General features: G+C 35.1%; 1 protein-coding gene across 1 annotated transcript in view; it reads right to left on the bottom strand.

Annotated features, from left to right (window-relative positions):
• Positions 1-15,800, bottom strand: part of LOC126978878 (peroxidasin-like) — a 68,513-nt gene extending 52,713 nt beyond the window's left edge. The window contains exon 1 of the mRNA XM_050827994.1: positions 15,691-15,800. The gene's annotated coding sequence lies outside the window, so the exon portion shown is untranslated. The remainder of the gene's footprint in view (positions 1-15,690) is intronic.
• Positions 15,801-27,286: the final 11,486 nt, after the last annotated feature.

Below are 27,286 nucleotides of genomic sequence, written 5' to 3'. Positions count from 1 at the left end.
TTCTATGAAAAGGTAAAAATCAAGCAATTATGTTGCGAATTAGCCGCTGCTATACGGTCCTTGTGAGTTTAAAACCGTTGCAATATGGAAGATGAAATAGAATTCACCTTAACTTAGGTACAAAAGGTATGTTTTTCAAAGCATATTTTACAAAGAGAGCAGATAATCATGTTTTATAATAAACCTTTTCCTTGCGAACAGCAAAATTATTAACTCACAAGTAGCCAATTAGTTTCATGTTGTGGATAATATATTAAATTTACCACCGGGCTCGACGGACGCAATTAATTTATTTAATACAATAGTTGTGCATTGTTCCGGCAATACAGAAGACTCCATACTTATAGCAAATAGTTGTCGAATATTAATTTTAAAAATTGAGCGTAGAGATGCTCGTCTTCTAATATTTTTCATCGGAGAAAAATAATTACCAAGTTAAAACCAATAATTAAAAAATACTAATAATATTATATTAAAGTTTAAAAAACACGCTAAAAAGGACAATATTCTCTTTGGTATTCAAAAATTTCCTAATATTAGATAATTCGGTTAAATATTCGATAATGGTTGAAATTTAAAATTAATATCCATTTCTAGCTTTATCGACGATAGATGAGAATTATATAAATTACCAAAAGTCTTATTTTATCAAATTAACGTATTGTCATCGGTCCTCGATAAATACGAAATGTGGCCGTAAGTGGCCCCAAATAGCATCCAAAATGAGTCGGTTACATACAAATATACATAAAGGTGAAGCTAATATAAAGCGTGTAAAAAGAGTGTCCTCCTTTGTGAGTCAGCAATTTTTTTCCAAAATTAATACCTAAATTCATCTCATAGGTAATAAATAGAGCTCCACAACAACTCCAAGGTCCATATACCGTCCCAATCCCATACGTAGTACGTGATCAAGTCTCTAGCTAAGAAGCCATAATCCTTAATATTCCTTATTAATAATTATTATTTTATTTCGGAGATATGTCGTGGAAAAGTTTAATGCAGAGATTCGCGCATAGTCTTAAATCACCTGGTATTCTTTATAAGAATGTAACATTTTAGGATGTATTTAAGTGTATATATACATATATATAAAATTATTTCACCAGAAAAAAAAGTCTAATATAACTACTTATCATTATTTGTTTCTTTTTAAATTATACATCTTCGCGTAAAATGCAACAATGAAAAAATAGAAAATATTTTAAACAATGTCGCTTTGAAATACTTGGCTGTTAAATAGGGCAAGGCATGTGTTTTTAGGGTTCCGTAGCCATATGGCAAAAAACGGAACCCTTATAGATTTGTCATGTCGGTCTGTCTGTCTGTCCGTCTATATGTCACAAAACCCATACGTGTGGGGTATTATGGGATTATTATTATTTATTATTAGGGGTATGGATAGGTCATAAAAATTATATTGAAGTTTCTATATTTTTTTTCTAAACTGAATTAATATTTTTATACGTCATAAATCGTTACAACGAACTACAAGAACTTTTATATTATGTTACTTGCTGCTATGTACCCTTCATGGGCGAGTCCGACTCACACTTGGCCGCTTTTATTACTTCTTGTATTATAAAATTCAAGATAAACTGACTTCAGTCAGAGTGATGAACTGATTAAAAAAAAAATTACAATCAATTATAAATCAATTGCTATTAAAGTATAAATACCAGCATTTAAGTTAGTTATTTAACTTCAGTAACTTACTTTCATTTTACTACAAATACTGATCATTTGAAGATGATAGTAACGGGGTGATCACTTAACATCCGGTTTCAGGCTTGATTGTCCTCTTCTTCTATAAAAGAAAACGCGACGTTTGCAAGTCGTCATATTAAACTCGGCACAATGTTAGGAGTTGAATATGTAGTAGAATTTAAAAAAAAAACATACTAGGCTGAGGATGGACAATCCTAAAATCCGCAAAGCCTCAGCTAATGATGACTACGATACTCAGTTGTAAAGGAACAACCACAGAGAGAGACACAATGCTTACTAACTATTCGCACTTTTATTTGAATGTAAATAATTTGTGACCACAACTCGGATCATTTATATTAAATGACAATTTATTGTCTACGTTGCATGATAGCAACAGTCTTTTCAATAATCTATTATGTAACAAAATCAAACTGCAAAATCATATTTAATTTCGAAAATATAAAATGTGAAATACAAATAGTAAATTTAAAAAACACAATGGCAGTTCTAGAGAAAATATGGTTGAAATTGAATTCTGTGTTTCATCAAATCTAGCCTTTGTCAATCTTTTTCATTAGTGCATGCCCAATTAAAAATCAGGTGCAGCATATATTTGAAAATTCGTAATTTCCTTTGTGTGAGACTATGAAAAGCTTTTGACGAAATGACTGCGTGTATTGTGAATGTTCCCTATTGTATTCATTGCTAATCTAGATTAAAATGAAACCATTAAAATGACCGCCATTGAATAATTTATCAATAGAGACAAAATCATTCAGCGGTTTTCACTATGGACAAAAATTAATCAAATTTATAAAACTTTTTGATGAGAACCATCGAATTATGAAATAAAGTAATACCTATGTCGTCAAAGCAAACGGCGTGACATTCTTATACCGTCATGCGCCCTCTAATAGGTTCATTGTTTCTTTCATAATGAGTTCTACATTTATCAAGTGAACTATCCACTTTTACTCAATGTTAGTTAGACCGGATATCTCGTGACGGCCGACTATATACGTCTAATATCTTTATATATATATATTTCTTGTGTGCGTGTGTATGTCACTGAACTCCTCCTAGACGGCTGGACCGATTTTGATGAAATTTTTTGTGTGAGTTCAAGGGGATTCGAGGATGGTTTAGATTCACAATTGAAATACCTCCTAAATGGCTGGACCGATTTTGATGAAGTTTTTGGTTGTTCCAGTGACTTTGAGATTGGTGTGTGTCTTCAGGTGGATTCGAGAATGGTCTAGATTCACTATTGAACTACCTCCTAAGCGGCTGGACCGATTTTGATGATGTTTTTATGTGTTCCAGTAAATTTGAGATTGGTTTAGATTCTCAATTCCGTCCATATAATATAATTCTCCTGCTCATGTGTATGTTAGTGAACTCCTCCTAACGGCTGGACCGATTTTTCAAATTTAAGGCGTGTGTACAGGACAACGTCTGCTGGTTTCACTAGTATATACGTATAATATAATATATACCAAACAATCGAAAAGAATTTGCTTTAACCATAGTTTATACCAATTATGAAAATTATGTCGTATTCAATAATGAGTCTGCATTAAAACATATATATATATATATATATATAACATAATATCCGCAATTGGTTTACAAAATAGTTCTGCGTTATTTTAATGAATAAATTTAAGTCAAAGGACTATTGTTTGTTACCAACATAAAGAAATCAGATGAAATCTTGAATAAACGTGCTTTATTTGTCGATTACTTACGTAAAACATAGCTGAGTGTAAGCTTAGCATAATATTTTATTTAGTTATTAAAGTCACAGCTCAAATTATACTGAACTTAAGCTAATACAGCCGAATAAATCAAATGTTCCATAAATTATTTAATGTATTTAATTTAGGATATTTTTAAAGAAAATAAAGATGTGTATCAACAATAAATCGAAATTCGGTGACTGCGCTACAGCAAGTCATTGGCTACATCAAGACATTCATAGGAGTAGAACCTGTCTTTATGAACTCTATGAGCTTAGGAATTTGAACATCGATCCAGTATTCAAAGCGCGTGTGCGCGTAATTATTCTAAAATATTTTTAAAAATTTGTGAAGATTCAAAACGTATCCATATTCGCAAACAGATTGTTTCTTCAAAAACAGGTTAAAATAAAACAAATAAATATTCTATCTATATTAAAAATGATGGAGTGGCAATCGAAAATAGTCATAATATCACTCAAACTTTTGATCACCTTTTTCCTGTTCAGATTATAAATACTTTAAATTTTTCTTCTGAACCTGTACCTGTGAAAGTACCTCAGTTCCAATTTCTTTTGTATTTAGGCACGTTACTACTGGTGAAATAATAAAAGTATTTACTCATTAATGTAAAAAAAAAAAACATATGACATATGGAACAGGTGTGTCACTATTATAGCAAAGTTTATCAAAAATATTGCTCAATTATGTTTAATTTTCAATAAATGTTGTGATACTGAAATTTTTCCAGATTATATAAAGTACAGTAAAGTTATACCAGTTTTTAAGTCAGGGGATAAGGAAGATACTAACAATTATAGACCAGTTTCTTTTCTACCTATAATTAGTAACATTTTTGAGAATATAATATTAAATTAACTGTTATTGCGTTTCTCTGGCAATAACATCTTACATTCTAATTTGGATTTACGAAAAGTCTTTCAAAAACACAAACGTCTTTCACATGCTGATATGGCGTTGATTCGACACATATTTAATGCTTGGGAGAGATGAGATAATGCTATAGGAATATTTTGTGATGTTTCGAAAGCATTTGATTGCGTAGACAATTCTACCCTTATCCGTAAGCTCAATAATTATGAAAAAAGAAGCAAATCACTTCATCTCATTACTTCATACTTAATAATAGAACCCAGAAAGTAGTAATTAATAATTAAGATTCATCTGAAGCTCTGATGCGGATGGGTGTGCCTCAGGGTTCAATTTTAACACCTTTCTTATTCCTCGTCTACATTAATGATTTGCCATTTGTAGCTTCGAAAGAATGTGAAATTGTTGTTTTCACAGACGATAAGTGAATAATTTGTCACTTAACGCGAACAAATCAAAATGTATTTAATTCTCCCTACTAAATGTAAAAGAAAAGTATCTAGCAGTATAATATTAAATGGGGAACCTTTAAAACTTGTAGATTCCAAAAACGAGACTACAAAATTCATTTGTTTGTATCATTTGTATAGTTAAAAAAAAGTTAATAAAATTCCAATTAATATCACATGTCTAACACTTTCTAAATTTAAAGAAGTTATAAAGAATTGCCTTATTCAAAAAGCCTACGATAATATATACATTTAATTATTTATTACCTTTCATGAAATAATTTCTGTTATTTAAACACTACTCTTATTTTTGATGCAGCACCATAAATACTATTTTTTTTATATAACACAGTACAGCCATTGTAACAAACTCTATTGGATTGAAAAGAGTGGCCGTTCAGTTTCTCACATGTTCTTCTCACGAGCTCGACTTTTTATGAACATAAAATCAGTAATTTAAAAGAAATATTCATAGTGACGATTCAAAAGCGCTTAGTTTAAGCCTTTTTGAATAAAGTCTGTTTGACTTTTTAACTTTGACTTTGAATACAAAAGTCAAGTTCGCGTTTTATCACACTTAGCAAAGTGTTACGTAAGTTAAGTCTGAGCAAAGTCTAAGTTCGCTCTATACATAGGTTAATAGTAGTTCCTTACATGGTGGAACCAATAATTCCCACTCTGCCTCATTATTTTATAAAAAGCATACGTTGTGTATGCTCTACCCATTTTAAGACGGATATATCCTCAAAGTTTACAATTCATACTTTAGTAAAATCATATTATAATATATTTCTCCTTATATTCGGCAGAGCGTGAAGTCAGATAACATTGCTAGCACTGAGTTTTCCACATCCATGACTTGTAAAAGTTCTGACAACTCTTAACAACGTCGTACTGCACAACCGATACCGGGCGACGACACATAATTCTTTTTCTTGCGAACACATATTCAAGGATGTTATAAAATTTTTCGTTATGATTTAGAATTTATCTGATAATTTCTCTGAGCATTTTCTTTTTTTACTATGAATAGTGTGTCTGCAGTCAAGCTGTCAGCTTTTTGATTGGACCCCACCAACAGCGAGACGGACAATTTCGTTCTTCGCCCAGCGCTCGCCATCCCTAGCTATAGGTAACGTATTTGAGCATATGGATTGCTGAGACAGTATTGTTGAAGTTATACTTCTTTAGGCGCGTTATGAAAAAATGATGAGAGTGAAATTTTAAGATGCCCGCGCATTAATGTAACACAAAAGTAACAGGTTTAGTTGGATCGTAATTTAATAATTAATTGTCAAAGCCATAGATGCAAGATTCTTACAATATTGTTCTTTCTACAAATGTAAAATAGCAAGCGGAATAAATAATTTTAAGGACTTTTGCTTTGTTACGCCAAAGAAGTATAACTTCTTGCGTGTATACATAAGTATACACACACTTTTTTCGTGTACTTCTTGAACACGCTGATGCACGGTTTTATGTGTGACCTTTCATGTTCAGTTGATGCGGTATATTCAGCTATGGCACCACATTTCACAGGCGTCCTTCAAAGACGATGCTTCATAACCGTACATTACTGCAGTTAGTATCTATGTGTTGTTAAAACAATGATGTCACCTGAGTCGGAGCTTTGTATACTCTGCCCATAAAAGTAATAGTATGATGTGAAACCGGCGTAGCGTAATGCGATATGACACAAATTACATCAGTATTCACCCCACCCGTTACAGCCGTGTTAAGATGGACTCAATAAGGACTTAGAAATAGGTGTACAGCCTCTGGGCTAACTCTCTACATACAGCTATTCGTCAGGTGTACGATTGTCCATCTCAAGAAGTATATTTGTTACTTTAACTGCAATCAGCCAAATAGATATGTTTCGGGTATTGGTACTACAGTTTTGTTTTTCCATTATTTCCAAGATTGTTTTGGGTACACCATTGTAAAAGTCCGGCAACGGCATATTATTCTTCTGGTATTGCAAGAGAATGTGAGCAGAGGATATCACTTAACATCAGGTGACCCGTTGGCTCTTTTATAATCCTTCGTTATGCTTTAAATTCATAAAAAAAAAACACAGGGCATTGGTAATGTTTTACTATATTTAATAACAAGTTGAAGTTTGACACATACAATATAAAGTAGTACTTGTTGTGGTAGGTTTATAGTATTGAAATGAAAATAAAATAATGATAATATTATCCAGGCTTGGAGATAATCCCTACCTTATTAGCTCCGCATTGTAAAGCGTTGCAAACGATGTCCGGTTTTGGATAATATTTTGGAAGCTACATACGAGTATTAATTTATATCAATTGTCTAGCAGTTTATAATAATACTTGATATATACACAGCTTGTAAAACAAATTTAGGGACATCACAGTTCATTTAATTTTTATAGGTATTTATCATATTATATTACCTAATAGTTTCTAGACTCAGACAGGTAATATGCAATATTGGATTTCCTAGATTAATGTCTCACTTCTCTAAGACTACGTTTTTCTTGAAATCGCATTTAAAATTATAATTTAATCGTTTAAACAAAGCTTTTATGAAAAACGATATGATGAAGAAAACCCAGACAGTCTGTAAGAAGTATAGGATTTCAGTAATAGCAAACCTTTTGTAAATTGCATTATTATTCTAGAAAGTTCTTGTAATTATAATATAAATGAAAGAGGTTTTGTTTACCACTCAGCTTATTAGCAGAACTTGGTAGAAACTTGATACAACAATATTATGTTCAGATTTTGTTAGCGATTGTTCATAGTTTGCGCATTTTGCTAGAGTTCTTGCCAATAATTAAGGATAATTAAAAATATATATGAAAGCGTAACGTTGAAAGCTCTGTGCCGTACGAGTTGAAAAAGGGCTAATTACAGATGGGAAATTTTGATAAACTAATCAAGTTGGTCATTTCAATACCTTAGTTGTATGCTGCCATATTGAAAGTATGAACGTATGATCTTAGTAAGGGAAAGAATTCGAAGAATGCCGTATGCCGAATGTCCGTAAGCAAAATATTTTATCTCGAAAGATGAAGATGTGCTATCTAGAACCGTGTCGCGTATTTTAAACGATGACTTTGGACTTGCAGCCTATAATAGACGAACTGGTCAATTCCTAACTGATTATTGTAAAAGGAATACAGTGATAAAATCGAAACAACTACTGTAGCTGTACGCAAAGGTAGGTCACAGAAAAATTTTGTTTACGGATTTATTTTTTTATTATTTAGATTGATTGGAATTTTTTAATAATATTATAATCGTTACTTTAAGTGAATGCATTGATTATAATATTTATAATATAATATGTATTTCTCTTATTATACATTTCTCTTATATACTATTACACTACAACACTACAGTTACAACTGCAGTTGTTACTTATACGTGGGTTACACTGAAATTTTTTCGAACTGGCCAGTTAGAAACATTTCTAGTGAAAACTTTTTCTGAATTTCAATTTTAGAACTCATTGGTCACCTTATGTAGTATACTGCATTCATTTGTCATTTGTTTTTGTGTATTGGCGGCAGATCTTGTAACACGTTAAAATGAACCTAACGCGAGAAAATTTTCAGTCAATGATTTATTATGACTTTCGTTGTGGGCTTACTTAACAACAATGCAATGATAGGCTGCGATTAGAAGACTGTTGAATATTTGACTATGGCAGGTGAAGAGATAATGAGTCATCCGCCATACAGTCCTGACCTGGCGCTTTGCGACTTTTATTTTTTCCCAAGAACTAAAGATGAAATTCGAGGTACTCGCTTTACGAGCCAAACGATACGAGCTCTACTGAACATGCGATGAAAGCCTACGTAAATGCCATAGAAGAGACCCCTAAGGAAGAATGGGCTCACTGCTTTTCTCAGTGATTCCATCGAATGCGACGATGTGTAGAGAAGAACCTAGGTATACCTAATATATTACGGGTTAAAGTGTGAAATTGCCAATTTTTACTGAAAAATGAAATTCGTTTTTTTTATAATTTAACATATTTAATTAATCACAATAATTACCATTGTTCTCTATGTATACATTGCTGCCATCAAAAATCTCAAACCATGAAGGTTCTATGTCAATTCGAAGTACTTATTACAATAAAACAGCAATTTCATACTTTAACCGCTATTATTAACGTCTTCCTTGCAAAAATTTAAGTTTTTGTAAATTATATAATGACATTCTGGCCGTTCAGTATTATGTCTGATATGTATTAACTATGATCGTCAGGATGTGCCTTTTGTTTGCGATTGCCAATGTTCACTGTAGCAGTGTTCTTTTTTATATTTGCAAACTGGTGCTCTTATAAAAATATTCAGAGTTGATTCTCAAATAACCGTTTAGTTGAAGCTGAGATCAAAGTGAAGAGCTCTTTATGTTCTATTTTTATTTCCTTCTAAATTGCATTAATTAAATAATTGATGTTTTAGCCACTCTGTTGCCTGTATTATATGATAATTGTTGTTGCTTTGATGTTTAGAGTTCTGAATTGGTTTTGCATCGAACCTACATTCAATATACCGACAAATGTTTAGGAAAATTTATTAAAGGAATAGTTATGTTTAAAGGGAAAATCTCCAAACTAAACTTCTTATAAAAATCTTTAGGAGATCAATATTACTTAATCACTTTTGAACGTCATTATTATAGTTTAATTTCATTTCAAATTCATTCATAATACATATGTTTCGATTTAAAATAGGGTTAGAATCATTTAATGATCGTCAATATGTACCATAAATTCGAAAATATAATATGCTCCCATTTGCAACTTTTGTCAGACCAAGGAACAAAATATAGGAATCTTGTCTTTATCAAACTCAGTGTTGTTGTTTTAAATATAAAATTGAATTAATTACTTAAAAAAAAATATATTTATTTCCAGATAATGCTTGGGTTTAAGGCTTATACTCTGGTTTTCATTGCAGGTATAATCGAACTAAAATTATACATAGTATTATTGGTTTAAAAACTAGAACCTTTTTATGACCAGATTTCCCCATTCAAACGGCATATCAAATAAAATCAAAATCACTTTATTCATGTATTTCAAGAAAATTACACTTATGAATGTCAAAAGAGTTCTTTTCTTTTTACATTTAACAAAAAAAAAGGAATAGTTTGAGCTTATTATCTTCATTTTCTGTTATATTCTTATTTCAATCATCATTTTAACGATAACTAAGAGCCTCTTATCCAACTGCTACGTCATAACAGTTCTTACAAGCATTTACAGGGTTTCAATTCATGGGTTTCAGAAATTCATGAATTTGTCACCGCATATTATGCGCATATTGCTGGAGGGCTCAAATAGGCAATAGTAACAATTATGCTTTTGTTCCTGTTGATTCCGCTAAAATTTCGTAATGCAAATAAATGGATTATATAATATAAGAAAGCATTCTTGACATCAACAGATACTGGAAGCACATCGGTATAATCTAAACTAATATTTCAAAGAGAAAAATTTGTATTTTTTTATGTATGTTTGTAATGTTTTCACACAAAAACTACTGGATCAATTTAAAAAATTATTTCACAAAAATATTACATTTTCAAAAAATAGTGATAATATCACCCAACACGTGAAATAAATTCTCATAAAAATTCTGTCATCGCGTGCGCTGCGGAAACTATTGATGATAGCACAAAAAATGTTCTACAGTATTATTGAACGTGCTAATATCTACAAAAAATCTGCGATACCAACTACTGTAGTTATGTCACTATAACTACTTATTTACATTTTAATAGTTAATATAAGTGCCGTCAATAATCAAACCATATTATTCACACCTCTGTAATAGTCCTTATTAAATTAAATGATATTTTATTAAAGATTGTTTCAATACATTATTATTACTGCTTCACGGCAGAAAAAGGCGACGTTGTGGCGCCCATTATGTAGCCGGTATCCTCTGCAAAGAAGCCTCCCACTGGTTAATACTTCCATTATTCGTAGCCTGGTTTTAACCATCTCTAGATTTTCAATACATTCTACCGATACACAAGTAATAAGAAACTCCTAGAATAATGATTTTGAAAACAGATTCTGTTATCATCATCATTCAAATCATTATTAAATATTGCCGCCAGCCAGTCTCTTTGTAACAATGATGTTAAGCTCGTCAAGCCATGATGATTACGATAGCATATGATATTCTTTAGTGGTACAGACAAGGTTATAAGTATATCAAAGTCGTTAAAGTATCATGTAAATAGATACATGTAATAACGCCTATATCCCAGTATAGTAAGATATAAGATACATAATAGTTTTAACGGTAAATGTATACACTTTTATAATAAAGTCCCAGCCATTGTTCAGGAGTTATCTATAAATAAATTTAAATGTTTTATAAAAAAAATGGATCAGTCTTTAATCCTACTACTCCACAGCTGAATATCTAAGTGATCGGACAGCGAGGGACTAGATTATCATTATTTTATAGCCATAGCAATGACAGTACAATATTGTATACTTTAATTAAAAAGAGCGCAAAAAAGAATGCTGGGAGAGTTTCTTGCGCCGCTTCTTCTCTCTCAGAGCGGCATTTGTTTCCGAAGCGGTAGTAGTGTCTAGCATATTAGAAATGACATCAATTAGAATTCTAAAGGAATGAATTTTGAGAAAATAAATGCCTTTCATGCCTTTTAGTAGGCAAAAATTATGAACATCCATTAGCTAAAGCTAAAAACTTCCTTGGCTTGTTCTTCTCGCTCTACCGAGATCAAGATTTAAAAAAATCAACGGTCTTCACTTTTGACTTTTTTAAAATGAAATGGGAATAAAAACGATAGAATGTCTCTCTTTTGCAGCTCCATAGGAATTACAGGAGCATTGCTGGTCTTTTAGGTAATGTGCATTCGCTTTTTTACAGGGTACCCGTGTCGTACCGGAAACACCGTGCAATAAAGCTCTTTCCAAAGACAGAGCTTAATTGACTAGTGCGTCACTGTAAAGAAATGCTGCACATCCAAATGATAGGTAGTGTAATGAGTGGTAGAATATATATATATGTCTTTGCATGGATATATGTATGCCCTGGCTAGAACAATATACGAGACGATTAACTCGGCTCCAGGGGAATAGAGGTAGCCTTCTCTACTCTCCTGCTGGGCTAGCTCCTGTCTGGCACAGTCCTAAGCTGGTCTTGACGTCAGATGGCAACCACCCGTATTTCTTCATACCTAGGCACTTCGATTTTCTTGACTCTTAAAACATGAAAGCACAAAATAAGTGAGTGAGCACTAATACTAGGGCGTCCCTCTGTGACAGACGAAGCAACACAATCATCTGATCACTGCGATTAGTAACCTGTAAAGTAGGTACCATGATGCGCAGAAATGCTTAATTAAGCAACATCTTTAAAAAAAATTAGATGAATGCGTTGTGCAAGGGATGAAAGGGAAAAATCAAAACTAATAGGTGATGGGTATAAACTCATCTATAGCGGGAATAATTCTGTATAAAAGATATGACAGTCCTATGGCTGTAAAGATAGCCTTAAACAAACAACCATTAAACTGGATAAGGTTCAATTTACCCCATCCCGCAACCTTCTCAAGAGGGGTCTCCATAGAAGACACAAGTTTCTCCCGGCACTGGTGGACGATTACCCGAGGGAGACCTGCATGTTCCATGTATACGGCATCACCAGTGGTGGCGTCTGCATAGCAAAGTATATTGTAGGTGTCCATCATACTATTGATATGCAGATGAAACAGTGTAGGAGATAGTACATAGCCTTGGGGCACAGCAGCGTAAACGGGCTTCGGATTCGAGCAATAACCTTCGACAACGACCTGTATGATAGGCCCAGTGAGGACGCCCCAGAAGGTCCACACGCATAAATTCTCGGGAAGCCCAATTAATGATGGAAGTTTAGAGAGAAGCGCCGTGTGCCATACACGATCAAGGGCCTACGCTATATCCAGGGTAACTTTCAGTATGTTAGGTACTTAATGTGCGAGATCAACATATTTCGCATTAGCATTACTATACATCTGCGCCTCCGACTTCGCGCGCGCATTTTTCGTAGTATTATTTAAATAAACTAATTAACATGTACGGGAAGCCGTAATACAATAGTGAAAACCGTGTATAAAACATCGGGCAAACTGATAAACAGAAAAAAGATCAAATTTAACTAGAATCTATATCTACAACATGTAATTAATATTCTATGTTCATTCGGACTTGATACTACGCCATTTGTTATAATATGTATAGATTACCAACTTCGAGATATTGTTCAGATTTTTATTCGTTATTTTAAAGTACTATCCTTCACTTCTTTGAATAACTATACAATCGTTCTTTAATGTTCTTATTATTCTTTAAACTTCTTGAACCTACTAAACTTACTAAATTGATTGGTACGTAACAGACTAGGATCAAATCACGATAAAAGAACTAAAAACTATCTTATTAATGTCTCGTACACATTAAATTTGAAACCAAAATTTAAAAACGATACGGGACTCGAACCCGAGTGGTAAGAGCGCTCGGACAGAACCTGAGAGGTCGAGGGTTCGCGATATCGTAAACGTCAGAAAATTTTAGGCACCAATTTCCACCTACTACTTTTGTGTTACAGTGATGCACGCACATCTTAAGATTTCACTCTCATCATTTTCTCATAACGCGCCTAAGTAAGTATAACTTAACAAAAAAATTTAGTCTGTTCGTTAGATATAAATAGACTAATAATCTATTTAAGGAACATAGTAGTACAACTGTAAGTAATCGGAAAAATTTTGCGGTTTCCGAATTCATATATACGTATATTGGACGCTATATTATGAGGTCGGCAACGCTCTTGTGATTCCTCTAGTGAGAAGAAGAGTCTTTGCTTATCACATACCATCAGGAAACTCTATGCTCGTTTGTCCTCCTTTTCCAGACAAAATCTTTTGAAGCACGCTTCTTTGTAATTTTTTTATATCAATAAGTATACTGTCTTTAAATACGATAATGTAAGCGATGAAACGAAAAAGCGAGACGATAGAGGCGCCGTTCCCAGCTATCTCGGATATAGTTCTCAAGGGTGCGGAGAACGAAATTGGAATTCGATATCAAAATTGCTGAAATCATAAATTTGCACGGCGGCCATCTTGGATTTTAAAAATTATCCCAAATTCGTTCTCTGCACCCTAGAAAACCTCGGATGTAGCTGGGAACGGCGCATCTATCGTCTCGCTTTTTCGTTTCATCGAGTTTTAAAAAACAACGATTCTAAAGAACTCCTTCGCTTACATTCAAAAATTGTTCCATAATTAAATTCTGATGTTTTTATTAAATTCTAATTTTATACTTTATTCCTTCTTTCTTCTTTCTATATTACATATAATCTAGTATTTCTTTCTATTTACTGATTTAGGGAAATGTCTATTCACTTGCAACATTCTGTCTGTGTGCGTGTTGGCGAATGTAAGTACGTGACGCTCACGCACACATTAATTATAATGTTACTTCTATATTGACAGGAACTATGAATTAAACCATCGTTCTGAGCGTTATTATTCTATGTATAATGATATGAATTTTTACACACTTCACCGGAAAACAAATATTTTTGTGTCAAGGCTTCTTCGAAACGGCTGGACTGAATTGTATAAATTTTTTAAATTGCATAACTTACCTACAAGTAGGTGCTGTAAGATATTACAGATAGGTCAGATGCCACGAAAATAAATCTATCTATATATATAAAAATGAATTGCTGTTAATTGGGTAATTTAGGTCTTGAATTATTTGTGGAAGTCCAAGGAAGGTTTAAAAGGTGAATAAATATGAAAGTGTTCGGAATTAAATAAAAACAACAATTTTGTTTTTCCTTTGATGTGTTCCCCGTCGTCCGATATTTGTTTTATATGGACATATTTTCTATGACAGAATTTATTGACACACGGGTTGACAGTTCTGCTGTAAAAAAATTTCATTACAACAACAGGGAGCATATTTTACGAAATAATTCTTGATGTTATGATATATTACTGACAAATTCATAAAAAACATTATTTTATTTATTATATTCAGAACAACATCTGTCGGGTCAACTAGTATAAAATAAATATAGTGGACAATCGTCAATGACGAAATTGAAAATAAAACATTGTTTCATAAAGAGTGGTAAAAAAATTAATATTTATTTAATTTTAATATTCACAGCACGACAGCTGGTTTTATTACAATATGTATTGATTAAAAATCTTCAACTTAATTGGTAGTTGGTGGTAGTTGTAGAAGTAACGAAGGCCCAAAGTCCCCGACGGCCGACGGAGATATAATGTGTCCGAGATGAGAAATTAAAAAGTGTTTTAATTTTCAATTTATTAACAGCGTCGGGGCTGCAAATAAACTATAAGAAATATAAGGACCCTGGAGAACAGATTACACATTTCGTACTCATTTTGTGAATGTCTCAATGTAGAAATTAAACTCGTTACAAATTCAAATATTTTTATTCAAAACGGGATATGAATATTATTGATAGTAAAAAACCTATTTGACATTTTACGCGTCAGACCTATTATATAGGATATATTGGGCGCTAGCTGATGTAATAAAAAAAATTAAAATCGTACATATACTACCTTAATAAAATTACTTACAAAAAATATATTTTTTAATATAAAAAATAGATCTGTGACCTACAAGTAATATCAAGGGAAAAGTTCACCGCCATTTTAGAAGTACGGCCCCGACTAATATTTTAAATAGAAAAGTACCCAAATTATTTCTATATAAAATGTTAACGCAACAATGCAAGTAAAACTACTTTAGCGCTTTTCGCATTGCTCGTAAACGATATAATTCGCACAGTAAACCGAGCCTATTATTGTAAAGACCGCGAAAATCTACAAGAAAGTTTTACTTACAGAGTTATGACTTCCTCTGGCACCGCCGGAACTGACGACAAACCCTGATCGGCGCATCGGACTATGTTACGAACGCACTCACAATTTATGGGGCATTTTGTTTCAACACAAATAAAATAATAAAAAAGAAAAAGTAACTTTAAAATACAGGGAACCCCCATATTGGAAGAACCGTCGCGGTTAGCGGATGACGCGCGAATGTCGTTGGCTGCGGGATGCGCGCCGTCCTCCGACCAAGCGATCTCAAGCTAAGGCTACGACCACATTATGGAACGCTTCAAGAGGTGATGTTCACATGTTATTACGGATTATTAATATATATTATTGTGCACTTAGGATAGATAGAGATATTGGTTTTATGGTAAAGGTATTTATTTACTTAAGATACTAAATTAATCTATGAAACTTGCTAAATAACTATAATTAATGAGTCTACTTGTGAGTACGCGGGTCTCTACTATTAATTGGTTAAAATGTTTACTCGGACCAGTCCTGTAATGGTTATAGACAAATGGTTAATGGTTATTAGGACCGGCCCGATCAATGGTCACCCGCCTACTGCCTTACTAAAGGCAACACATGGTTTTATTACAATTAATTTTATCTACTTAGCAATATTTGTAATATAATGCTGTTCGATGTTTTTACTTCGAACACATGGTTAAGGTTATGGTTATGAAAAAAGGAATGAAAAAAACGTTGCTGGCCTTTTAGGTAAGTGTACCTTGCTTGATTGCCCGCTGGCCGCTGCCCGTGACTTAATCCATATTAAATACGTTTCAAACTCCCGAGGATAATTATTGATAAAAAATGCCCTGTAAATCTGACACGGTCTGGGCAAAATTCCATAATTCGCTGTGTATATAAAGCGTAACAAGCCTTCATAAAAACAAACTCACATACAAATATTGTTTATTATTTTATCTTCTGAAATAAATACAAACATTATTACATTATATCGTATTGTGGCGAAGGCGGTCCTGTGATTCCTCTGGTGTTGCAAGAGAATGTGGCCGGCGGTGATCACTTAACATCATGTGACCCATACGCTCGTTTGTAATCCTTTTCCATAAAAAAAAATAATAAAGCTTTGCTATCATTGGGAAATAGGGTCGCAGATACCATTTCAACTGTATTCAGATGGCCCTTTGGATTTCATTGTTGTTTAAAGCATTTTTTATCATCATCGAAGGAATGTAGAAAATCTGAATTACCAAGTACGATGCGTTTCTCTCTCTTGATCCTACTTTTGGGCTTAGATAAATTATTATCACAGATATTCTACGTCAGCAATATAATATATTGATTGACCTATTTTGTCAAATAAGCGTAATAAAAATTGATATTCTTTTTTAAGAAAGTAAGGGGCTAGACGAGCAGGACGCTCAGCTGATGGTAATTGATACGCCCTGTCCATTACGATGCAGTGCCGCTCAGGATGCTTGAAAATCCCTAAAATTCTGAGAAGCACTACATCTGCGCTCGTCACTTTGAGACATAAGATGCTAAGCCTCATTTGCCCAGTAATTTCACTGTATGGCGCCCTTCAGACCGAAACACAGTAATGTTTACAAATTACTGCTTCACGGCAGAAATAGGCGCCGTTGACTATATGCTAAACCATACACTTAGAATTTACTAGCGAATAGACAACCTGACAGCTCGACTATGCGTGACCAATCTTGATTTGTTAATGCGTGTTTAAGCTAGTTTAATGTTCAAAATACTAAGGAACTAATTCCAAGCGTGGCTGACTGTTTACGACTTGTCAATACAAATTGGTTACAATAATATTAGACACGCTTTTTTTATCTTGCTCCATCTCTGTTAGAGGTCTCCTCTACCACACGCTTTGTTTGTCTTCACGCTTGTATATTGTGAGTCTATGTGCAAGAATAGCGCAAAACATATCCCGTGCGAGCTCCCGGTTAAAAAAAAAGAACATTACGACGTATCGAAAAGGACTCGAGGCAGAGCCGCGAGATACGGACTTCGCACGAACAGCATCATATCATAAATTAATATTGTAAGTATTAAAACGCAAGCATACACACCTACATACATGCATACATACATACATACACACTTAATATATATGAACTCGGGGCGGAGCAGTGAGATACGGACGCCGCACGAACAGCATTATATCATAAATTAATATTGTAAGAATTAAAACGCACGCATACACACCTACATACATGCACACATTCATACGTATATACTTACAAACACACTTAATATATATACACAGATACATACAATATCACACTGTACATCACTGCACTCGCCGGTTAGTGCGTTGTTTCTTTTTGTCAAAAATTCATCGGACTATCAGATCACATTAGATCGTAAGCGATATTCTGTACTACCACCGAACACACAGCCGGTCCGAGGTCCATAAAGTTCGTTCACGGAGTGTTGCAAAAAAATGGTGGCCACGTTTGTCTCCAAAACCGGCCATGTTGCGACTATTTCTCTTGAGGGACAAAGAACGGTTATGTGCAGAATGGTATGCTAGCATTTGTTTGCCACAGGTCGTTTCTGAACTCCGTAAAGAGAACTGCAAGCGCCGCATCATCCTCCATCACGACAATGCGAGTTCTCACACCGCGCACAGCACAAAAGAGCTTTTAGAGCAAGAAAACATAGAATTATTAGACCATCCGCCGAACAGCCCCGACCTAAGCCCTAATGATTTCTATACTTTCCCTAAAATAAAGAATAAATTGCGTGGTCAGAGATTTTCATCACCTGAAGAAGCTGTGGACGCCTTCAAAACGGCCATTTTGGAGACCCCAACTTCCGAATGGAATTGTTGCTTCAATGATTGGTTCCATCGTATGGAAAAATATGTCAAACATCGCGGAGAATACTTCGAAAAGCAATAAATACTTTTTAAATAGTAATGTTCTGTCACTTCCTTGATTCCCGAAATTTTCAGTGCCGCCCTCGTATCATTATATTTATGTTTGTTGTAATTTTCTACTTTAGAGGGTCGTATTATTTTGTATTTTGTGATGGCGTCCAGGCTAGTTTCTTTTTTGCTTGTATATTATCTATCGGTGATGAAGATATTTCTCTCTTCCTTGTATCATTGGTTGTATTATTTTCTTTTACTACAAGCTTGTCATACTTAAGGTACGCGAAATTTCCTTTCAATCTTTCTTCTTTCAATTTAGTTTGTAACATTTTTATCTTCTCTAGAAATTCTTTAGAATAGTCCACTGTGATGTATATATCTTTAACATTTATCCGGACTCGCATTACCTCATTTTTCTTCCATAAATTGACAAATGAAAGTTAAACCGGTCTCAGTTTTCCCTCTAGGCTTTTCTTTCCAATGCGATAAATGTTGTTTATTTCATAATCCCTAGTATAAGTTTTTATTAAATATCTTTTTCACTGTTCTATGAAAAATTTTTAACCCTTTTCACGATTATTGCAAGATAGTTGATAATTCCACAAATCCACAGCACTTACGATTGTGTTTTTTACTATTCACCATGGCCAACAACCCGTAAATATATTTTAGTTACAATAAGTTTGAGGACTTCCTTTACAGGTATATAAACGACGGAAGAAGGAATGAAGTAAACAAATTACTTTGAGCTATCTGTAAAAACTTCATCTTGCTTAATTGAAATTGGCTTTTTACTCTTGTTTTTGCTTTTAACGAGTACTTACTTACAGTACTTATACTTACTTTTCTTCGCAAAAGTAGGCGACGTAAACAATACTTTATCTCTGCGATATTCTCGTGAAGTGTTATTTTGTAATATAAAATTAATGGATATATATACATTGGTGGTAATTTAATTAGAAACACTTATAATAATTATGGTAGTATAAAATCAAAGGGCAAAATCCGTGAAAAATATGTAAATCCAATAATTATTATTAATTACAAAAATATTCAATTAAAAACCCTTAAAATATCGAAAATAAATAAAGTATACATATACTTTAAATTTTTTAACTAGAGTTCGTTCAATTTTTCAGTCAGTAAAAACTTCTTTCTTCGCTGTTTAAGCTGGCAATTTAACATCAAATTGGAATTTGGTAAATTTACAATAAGCTTGTAGAAAATGCGCAAAAAAAATGTGACGCTTCAATTACACAAATAATTGTTTTTATTTGCATTTCGGTGAAAAGTGGACGTCATAAAGAATAGTTGACCATTTGAAATGTTTTGTAATGACAGTTATTATGCTATTGACTATTATAAAAGACATGGTAAATTCAGACGGAAAGCGCTGTCTTAGTTCAATAGACCAAAGTATGGGAATGTTTTTCCGGAATGTCTGTTACCTGTATCTTTCTAAATAATATAGTACCCTAAAAATACGGCCAACAGTGTGTAATGTCTTATTAGGGAACAGTGTATTTCCGTCTTAGACTGGCCTGCAAATAGTCCGGATTTAAGCCCTGTTGAAAATCTGTGGTATGTCGTTAAAAATAAAGTCTCAAGCAAACGCAACTCCAGTCAAAACGAACTCTACGATGCCTTTGTGAGTGGAACTCAATCCCAATCGAAAAATGTCTGACATGGACTGACTTGAATAAATGTCACTTCGTTGCAGAGTTGTCACTGATAATGATACATACATATAGTAAATAATAATTATAACTAAATTTCTTAGATTAACGATTGGTCTACGTTTTACGAAAATAATATAATAGTGATAACTTATTCTTATTAATTATATAAATTTTCTCACGGACGAGTAAAAAAGAAGGACTCCGCGCCGTGATATTAGCAAGTGAAGCACCTTTATGCTAGTGTGTGTGCGGTGACGGGTGATATCAGTTACACAATATTTTCTCCCTTAAATAATCATATACGGCCACAAATACTTTTAAAAACGTTTTTACAATTTTTCACAACGCACGACCAATGATATTATAGTATTAAAAGAGGTAGATATGTCACTAGCGCGACGAAAATCAATCGCCTAAATTGAGTCTATTGGTTCCTTTGGTCGTAGTCGCTCTCTCGATACGAAAACGTTACACACGCGTTTGTTGTTGACAGAATTGTTTACAATTTGATATAGGTACATCAAGATGCACTAATTACGAAAGAAAAAAATATCATAGAATTACATACCACAGTTATGATAATATATGTAATATGTTATAATCATGAATTATAACATTTTATTTGATTTCATTATTTATTTAACAAAAAGCCGATCATAGATTAACGTACAGAAATGACAAAATATTGATGCTGTCTGTCTGAGGTAGAATATTTTAGGAAATGATGTAAAAAAGTCATTGTTTTTTTTTGTATGGAATAGGAGGACAAACGAGCGTACGGGTCACCTGTTAAGTGATCACCGCCGCCCACAATCTCTTGCAACACCAGAGGAATCACAGGTTTATTTTTATTTGTTTACGTAGGAGTTTTTTTCAATATATCCCTTGCTAACTGCAGAAGAATCAATGGATCATTTTCTTCTTCTCCCATTACCTTATAATTGTAATCTTAAAACTTTTTGGGAACTGTCGTTAGTAAAATTGAAAAAATTACTGGGACCCTCACTGTTTACGATAAGATACCTTTCGGTTTTGTTTTGGTGTCTGTATGTTTTTTTATTATTTTATATATAATTAATTAATATCATCTATGTGGCTATATATTATAATCAATATTAAATTGTTTTTTTATAAAATCAATGACACATTATCTACCTAATTTCAATGCAGTTTTACTACTTTATAGCTTTTACTACATGAACTTATGAATGAATCGTAATTTAGGCATAAATCACGGTGTACGGTAAAAATCATATCTGATGAATTAACTGCATTTTCTCTATACAAATACGAAGCAATTAGCAAATTAGAGTTATCTCTTTTTCGCTTGCAATAATTGCATTTACTATCCTTCTTTGACGTGTAATTGTAATGTAGTGTGCTATTGCAATGTTAAATTATTCATGTGTGCGTCAGTTAGTGTATCATTTTCAAACACCGAATGTTGTCTACGTAACCTATCTGTACTTTTAAATATCATTGCGCACGACGGCATTTTTAAATGTTTTATTGCGACGCAAATAGATCTGTCACAGACGATGGAAAATCTCATAATGGCGGCCCATCGGCTTGTATCAGTGTAAATGTTTGCGTGGGGCTATGTATTTACCGGTTTGTTTTGGTGCTTCACTATTATGCTAGGTAACACGGAGTCCTTCTTTTTTTACTCGTCCGTAGATTTTCTCTCTATTTTTCGGTTGTTTTTAATTAGGTGTCCATTTAATGTTGATCTTAAAAGGAATTCAGTTACCTGTTTGTAAGAAATTTTATGTTTAAGGAGCAGTTTTTTATCAGATTTTTGTTGTTTTTCTGATAGATAATAATTTAATAAACATATTTTGTGCTAATTGTTACTTCATTTTCAAATATTTAAAACATGTTCGCATAATACCTTTATTATATTTTGTCCTTCACAACGAAACACAATAATGCTTACACATTACTGCTTCACTGTAGAAATAGGCGCCGTTGTGATACCCATAATCTAGCCGGCATCTTGTGCAAAGGAGCCTTCCACTGGTGTACTTAAAAATTGTTAAGCTGAATTTTTTATAGTATCAAGTCGCGTTTACGTGACAGTGGACTTAATAAGGTTACAGGATGAACTCTGTAAAGCGTCGAATAAAAGATTTTTTCCAATGTTTTTAAACCGAAAACACACACGATACCCGAAATGTGTGTTTTGAGTGTAAACGGTTACCGAATGTACTTCATCTTGTTCGACCGGCACTACATAGACACAGATAATAATAATAACGCTCAGTTCGTCCTAATAATAAAAAGAAACAGTGAACCTACTTGCTGACATACATACATCTATCCCTGTTATCAAAAGTAGCAGTGAAACAGCCCCGACTCATGAATCGATCTTCACCATTATAATTGCTTCATTATAACGCGAGATACAGTACGAGATACCGCTTTAACTCTACAGGAACTGCAATTAGAAACCATTAGTCATCCCTCGTATTTGATTTGGACTATTTTCTACGTAATAATAAGTTTGCTTCTCAGGAGGTACACCACCACAGTTCTATCGCAAAGGCATGAATGACCTTCCTTGATTAAATATAATTATTTTGATGAAAAAAAAAAAACATTTTCAATTTTTCTTTACAAATCGGCAATTTCATACAATCTTAAACCCCTAATATGTTAAAAAAATATTTTTGAATTCGAAATATACTTTTATTTAAGTAAACAACTTTTCATTTTTTTTTTTTAAATCATTTATATTACTTTCTAGTGATGCAATGCATTATTTTTCAATTGCTTTTCTTAGACAACCCTAACTTTTAAAAGAGAACGCCATTTTTAGGCGGAGCCGTTGTTTGTAAACAAAATAAGGTAACCTACTTACTGACTTAAGAACTTAAACGTAAACAAAGCGTGGGTACGAACCTATTCTTATTTGTATTTTGTGCAGCTTTTAAACACTTCTGGAGTTTCACAATAAATACACAGAATACACCACATCACGTCATGTTGATTATGTTTTAGGTAGTTAGTTACTTAAGTAGATACTCAGTTTTTTTGTCACGAGTACCTGCAAAACAGCCCAGGAACATCACACATGATCAAGCGAAGCATCACTCCTCTGTCTTCCACCACAGTCAGAACTACAAAATGACCCAGTTGAGTGGAGCACAGGGCACCAACCTTCGGAAGCACGTGTATGCGGGAAGCATTTTATTCCGGTACCGACGGTGACACACTTCGCGACCGAATAAATATTTACGAATTTGATTAATTAATTAAATTTATTAAAAATACGCAATTATTTTATACTTTTTAGTGCATATTACATCTATTGTTTTGGAATCGTGTTTTTGAAGTCGGTTGTTTCTTTATTAATTAATTTTTAAAATTTTTATTTTTAGTGAATCTCAAGCTAACAAAATTGTCTAAATTTGTGTAAATGTACTAAATTTTGCAATGCAACAATGAACCTTCGTTAAGGAGTTAAATTGATCATCATATTCGACTTCGACAATTACTTGACTATAATGCCGTTACGGTAGGTGAGTGTAATATCCGGACAGCACAAAAAGTCGGCCGAGTATTGCTTCTAAGAATTGAAGAGTTTCGTTACTTTGCCATGGATCCCATAATCAGAAATAAATCAAACATCCAATCAATATACTTTCCAATAAGATCATCGAAATCGGTTGACGCGATATTGAGTTATTCATAAATCTGTCGCGCATGTACTTATAGCAAAATTAGGACTTTTATTGTTTTCTCCATTATCAGGTCTGGATCAGATTTCAAATAAAAAACAATTATCAAAATCGGTTCACCCATTCGAAACTTCTGAGGGAACAAACATAAAAAAAAACATACCGACGAATTGAGAACCTCTCCTTTTTTGAAGTCGGTTGATAATAACTTTTTGAATTATTTTAACGTTCAGATTAATTAATATTTAATATATTGTATGCCCATAAGTACCTACTTGTGCACCACAGAAAGACAGTTTGTAGTTTAAGTTGTAAATCATTTAATATTTGCTTAAGTATCGTGATAATAATTATAAGAAGTGTTAAATAAGTTTTATAAAATCAATAGCTATTGTATTCATAGCTATTAATGTTCTATAAGGTATTATAACGTCTTATAATTACAATATAGAATGTGTTGAATTAGGTAGGTTGATGCAATAAAGATATGATGTTATGTAGTTTCATTTACACCTAATTTGAAGTTCAGCATTAATGTTATTTAGTTCTTGTGTATGTATATATAGTTAAATTCAGTTAGAAAGGAATAGTTAAACAACAATGTGCAGGCTACATTGTTGTTTAACGGTCAGAAAGATCTAGTAAGATTCTAATAACATTCCAATAAGAAAATTTCATTCCAATTTATAGATGTACATAGATATTTTATGTAATTATAACGATGTTAGCTATACAATAAACTTAGCATTCGAACGCTCCCGTGCTCACGAACGACTGAGGGCGGATGGCGGGCGGCCGAACATATTTATACTCCGGAGATGCGGGGCAGGGCCTTATAAATATGCGGGAAGTGAAATTGCGCCGCCATATCGAAACCGCGCGTGAACAGGTGATCACCTCACCACCTCAGGATGTATCTCATAGGGGGAAACCCCATAAGCATTATATTGTAATTTGTACATGTGTATTTTGGGAAATAATAAAGAGACGGTGAATCGGGGGTGAGGTATCGATGTTCTAGAACATTCTATGAGAAATAATATAGATATAGGGCTATGACGCTAGGCCATTCAGGTCATTCTTTTCTCGGCCCCCGCCTAGAGCAGTCCACTACTACCAGCACCTGTGCTCACTCCGCTACGCCGCCAAGCTACGCCTAGTGCTACGCTACGCAGCTTCGCTACGTGTGGTACGAGGTATTCTACGTCAAGTTTCGGCCCGCAGCTTGTTTGCTGAAATTTTATTGTAGTGAGTTGCGTGTCATCGCGGTTGAGCTGAAGGAAACCTAACGGTGACAACTAACTCAGCTAACGTCGACCCGGTGCGATTCTCAGGCCTCCTGGTCTGAGAGAAACCGGACAACCCGATCCCATTGCACTTGGGCTTTCCCAAGGGTGACGGTTTGCGGCTATAAACAATAGGGATAGCCGGGTCATCTCCGACCCCGTTGCTCCCTGCGTTCGGCGAGGAGGTTTCCCTTCAGCATGGATCCATCAGCGGATCCGATGAACGCTGTCTTAGCCCAGATTTGGGCTTTGTTTAAAACCGCGAATGTCCCATTCGACGAGTCAATTCTCCTCTCTAGCTTCACCTCGGTCTTGCCCCCAAGTCGACCCCTCGCTGACTCCCCCGCGTCCCCCGATCAGTCCTACGCTCATGCGCTAATCCCTGCAGACATGGAGCTTTCAACTCCGCCTCCTGCGGCCGCAAGCGGCCAGTCCATTCTTCCTCGGAGGACTCAGATATGGAACACTCACTAGTTCCGTACTCGATACCTCTCTCCATCCCTATCGTCCCTCTGACGATTCATTTCAACTGGTTCAGTCCAGGAAGAAGCGCCAGTCAAAGCGCATCGCGTCCGAGAAGAATTAAACCTCCTCTTCCGCCCCAGTACCATTAATCCCCTTACCCATAAGTCCCCTCCTCTTGTCATCCAGCGACACGCTCGCCCGTCCTCCCTGCCAGTCTTTCTCCGAAATAAGGCAAAGTGGACATACGTGGCCCAGCTTTGCACCAATCACAAGGTGCGGTATACCCGTGCCTCAATTACAGGTGAGGCAATACGCATAGTCGTACCGACCACGGACGACTTTCGCAACCTCACTCTCCTCCGTTCACGTAAGAACGTGCCTTATCACACTTATGCGCTTCTGGAAGAGCGCAAGGTCAAGGCTGTCCTCCGTGGTCTCCCGTACGAGCTCTCTAATGAGCTCATACAGGAGGACCTTGTCAAGAAAGGCTTTCCGGTTGAGGCTGTACATTTTATGTGCAGCCGTACCGGGAAGAAATACCCGTTAGCGTTAGTCATTTTAACTAACGTCCCTGAAGCCAGGGAACTTTTCAAAGGAGAGCGCACCGTATGTGGGCTATCAAATATACGTGTGAAAGCCCCACACCAACGGGGGTACCCCGGTCAATGTCACCGCTGCCAGATGTATGGTCACGCAGCGACTACCTGCTACGCCTCTCCCAGGTGCATTAAGTGCCTTGAACCCCACAGCACTAAAGAGTGCAAACGCACTCGCGATGTGGTAACACCGCCCGCATGCGTGCTCTGCGGGCAAGAGGGCCATACCGCGAATTGTCGCGGATGCCCTAGTGCCCTTCGCTCCGCCCCGAAAGCTGCTAATAAGCAGACTTCCAGGCCACCAAATCACAGGCCACCTCCGGCCTCTAACTCCCAATCCCATTTTCCTCATATGAGGAATAAAACTTCCGGGCCCCAACTGTCCAGCTCATGGAGACAGTCGCCTTCTCAGGTATTCAATGCCTACTCCCGCCCCGCTCTGGTCACCTTCAGTGGCCCCAGGCGGGCAGTACCTCCCCAGGCTCAATCACAGGTGCAAAGCCCCGTGAAAGACCTGGAAGAGATCTACGCCTCACTAGGCGAAGTCCAGATCCAAGAAATCTCCGTCCTGGCATGGAAACTCCGAACGGCTAAGTCCTCCAAGGAGCGCCTCTTTGCGCTGGCGGAGCACCACCAATTGGTGGCCTCCTTGTAATACCTAAAGCGCTTAACGCTTACCACATTGTGCGGTACGAGTGAAGCCTAGGGGCGTATTACTCGATCTAACCAATCACTCCTTTTCTCCTATTTCAATCTTTCGTCTGACCTGGATTGACAGATACCAGATACATGTAGACTCACCTCCCATTTGTGATCATCCTTCTGATGTCGCCAAGTCCTAATTAGATAGCATCTTCTGTGCAATCCTAGCGAACACTCCCAAGGGCGTACCGCTTGCGCCTCTCTTCCCTAAGAGATGGTTGCCTCCGATGAAGGCTTAGAGGGCACACTGCCCAAAGCCAACCTCAGGTGGTGTTTAGTGGGTAGGCACTTAGGTTTTTACGTGAGTCCCACATAACCAACGCAGAGT

Source organism: Leptidea sinapis, chromosome Z (assembly GCF_905404315.1).
Source record: "Leptidea sinapis chromosome Z, ilLepSina1.1, whole genome shotgun sequence".
NCBI classification, from domain to species: Eukaryota; Metazoa; Arthropoda; class Insecta; order Lepidoptera; family Pieridae; genus Leptidea; species Leptidea sinapis.
This window is presented reverse-complemented; position numbering and strand designations above follow the sequence as displayed.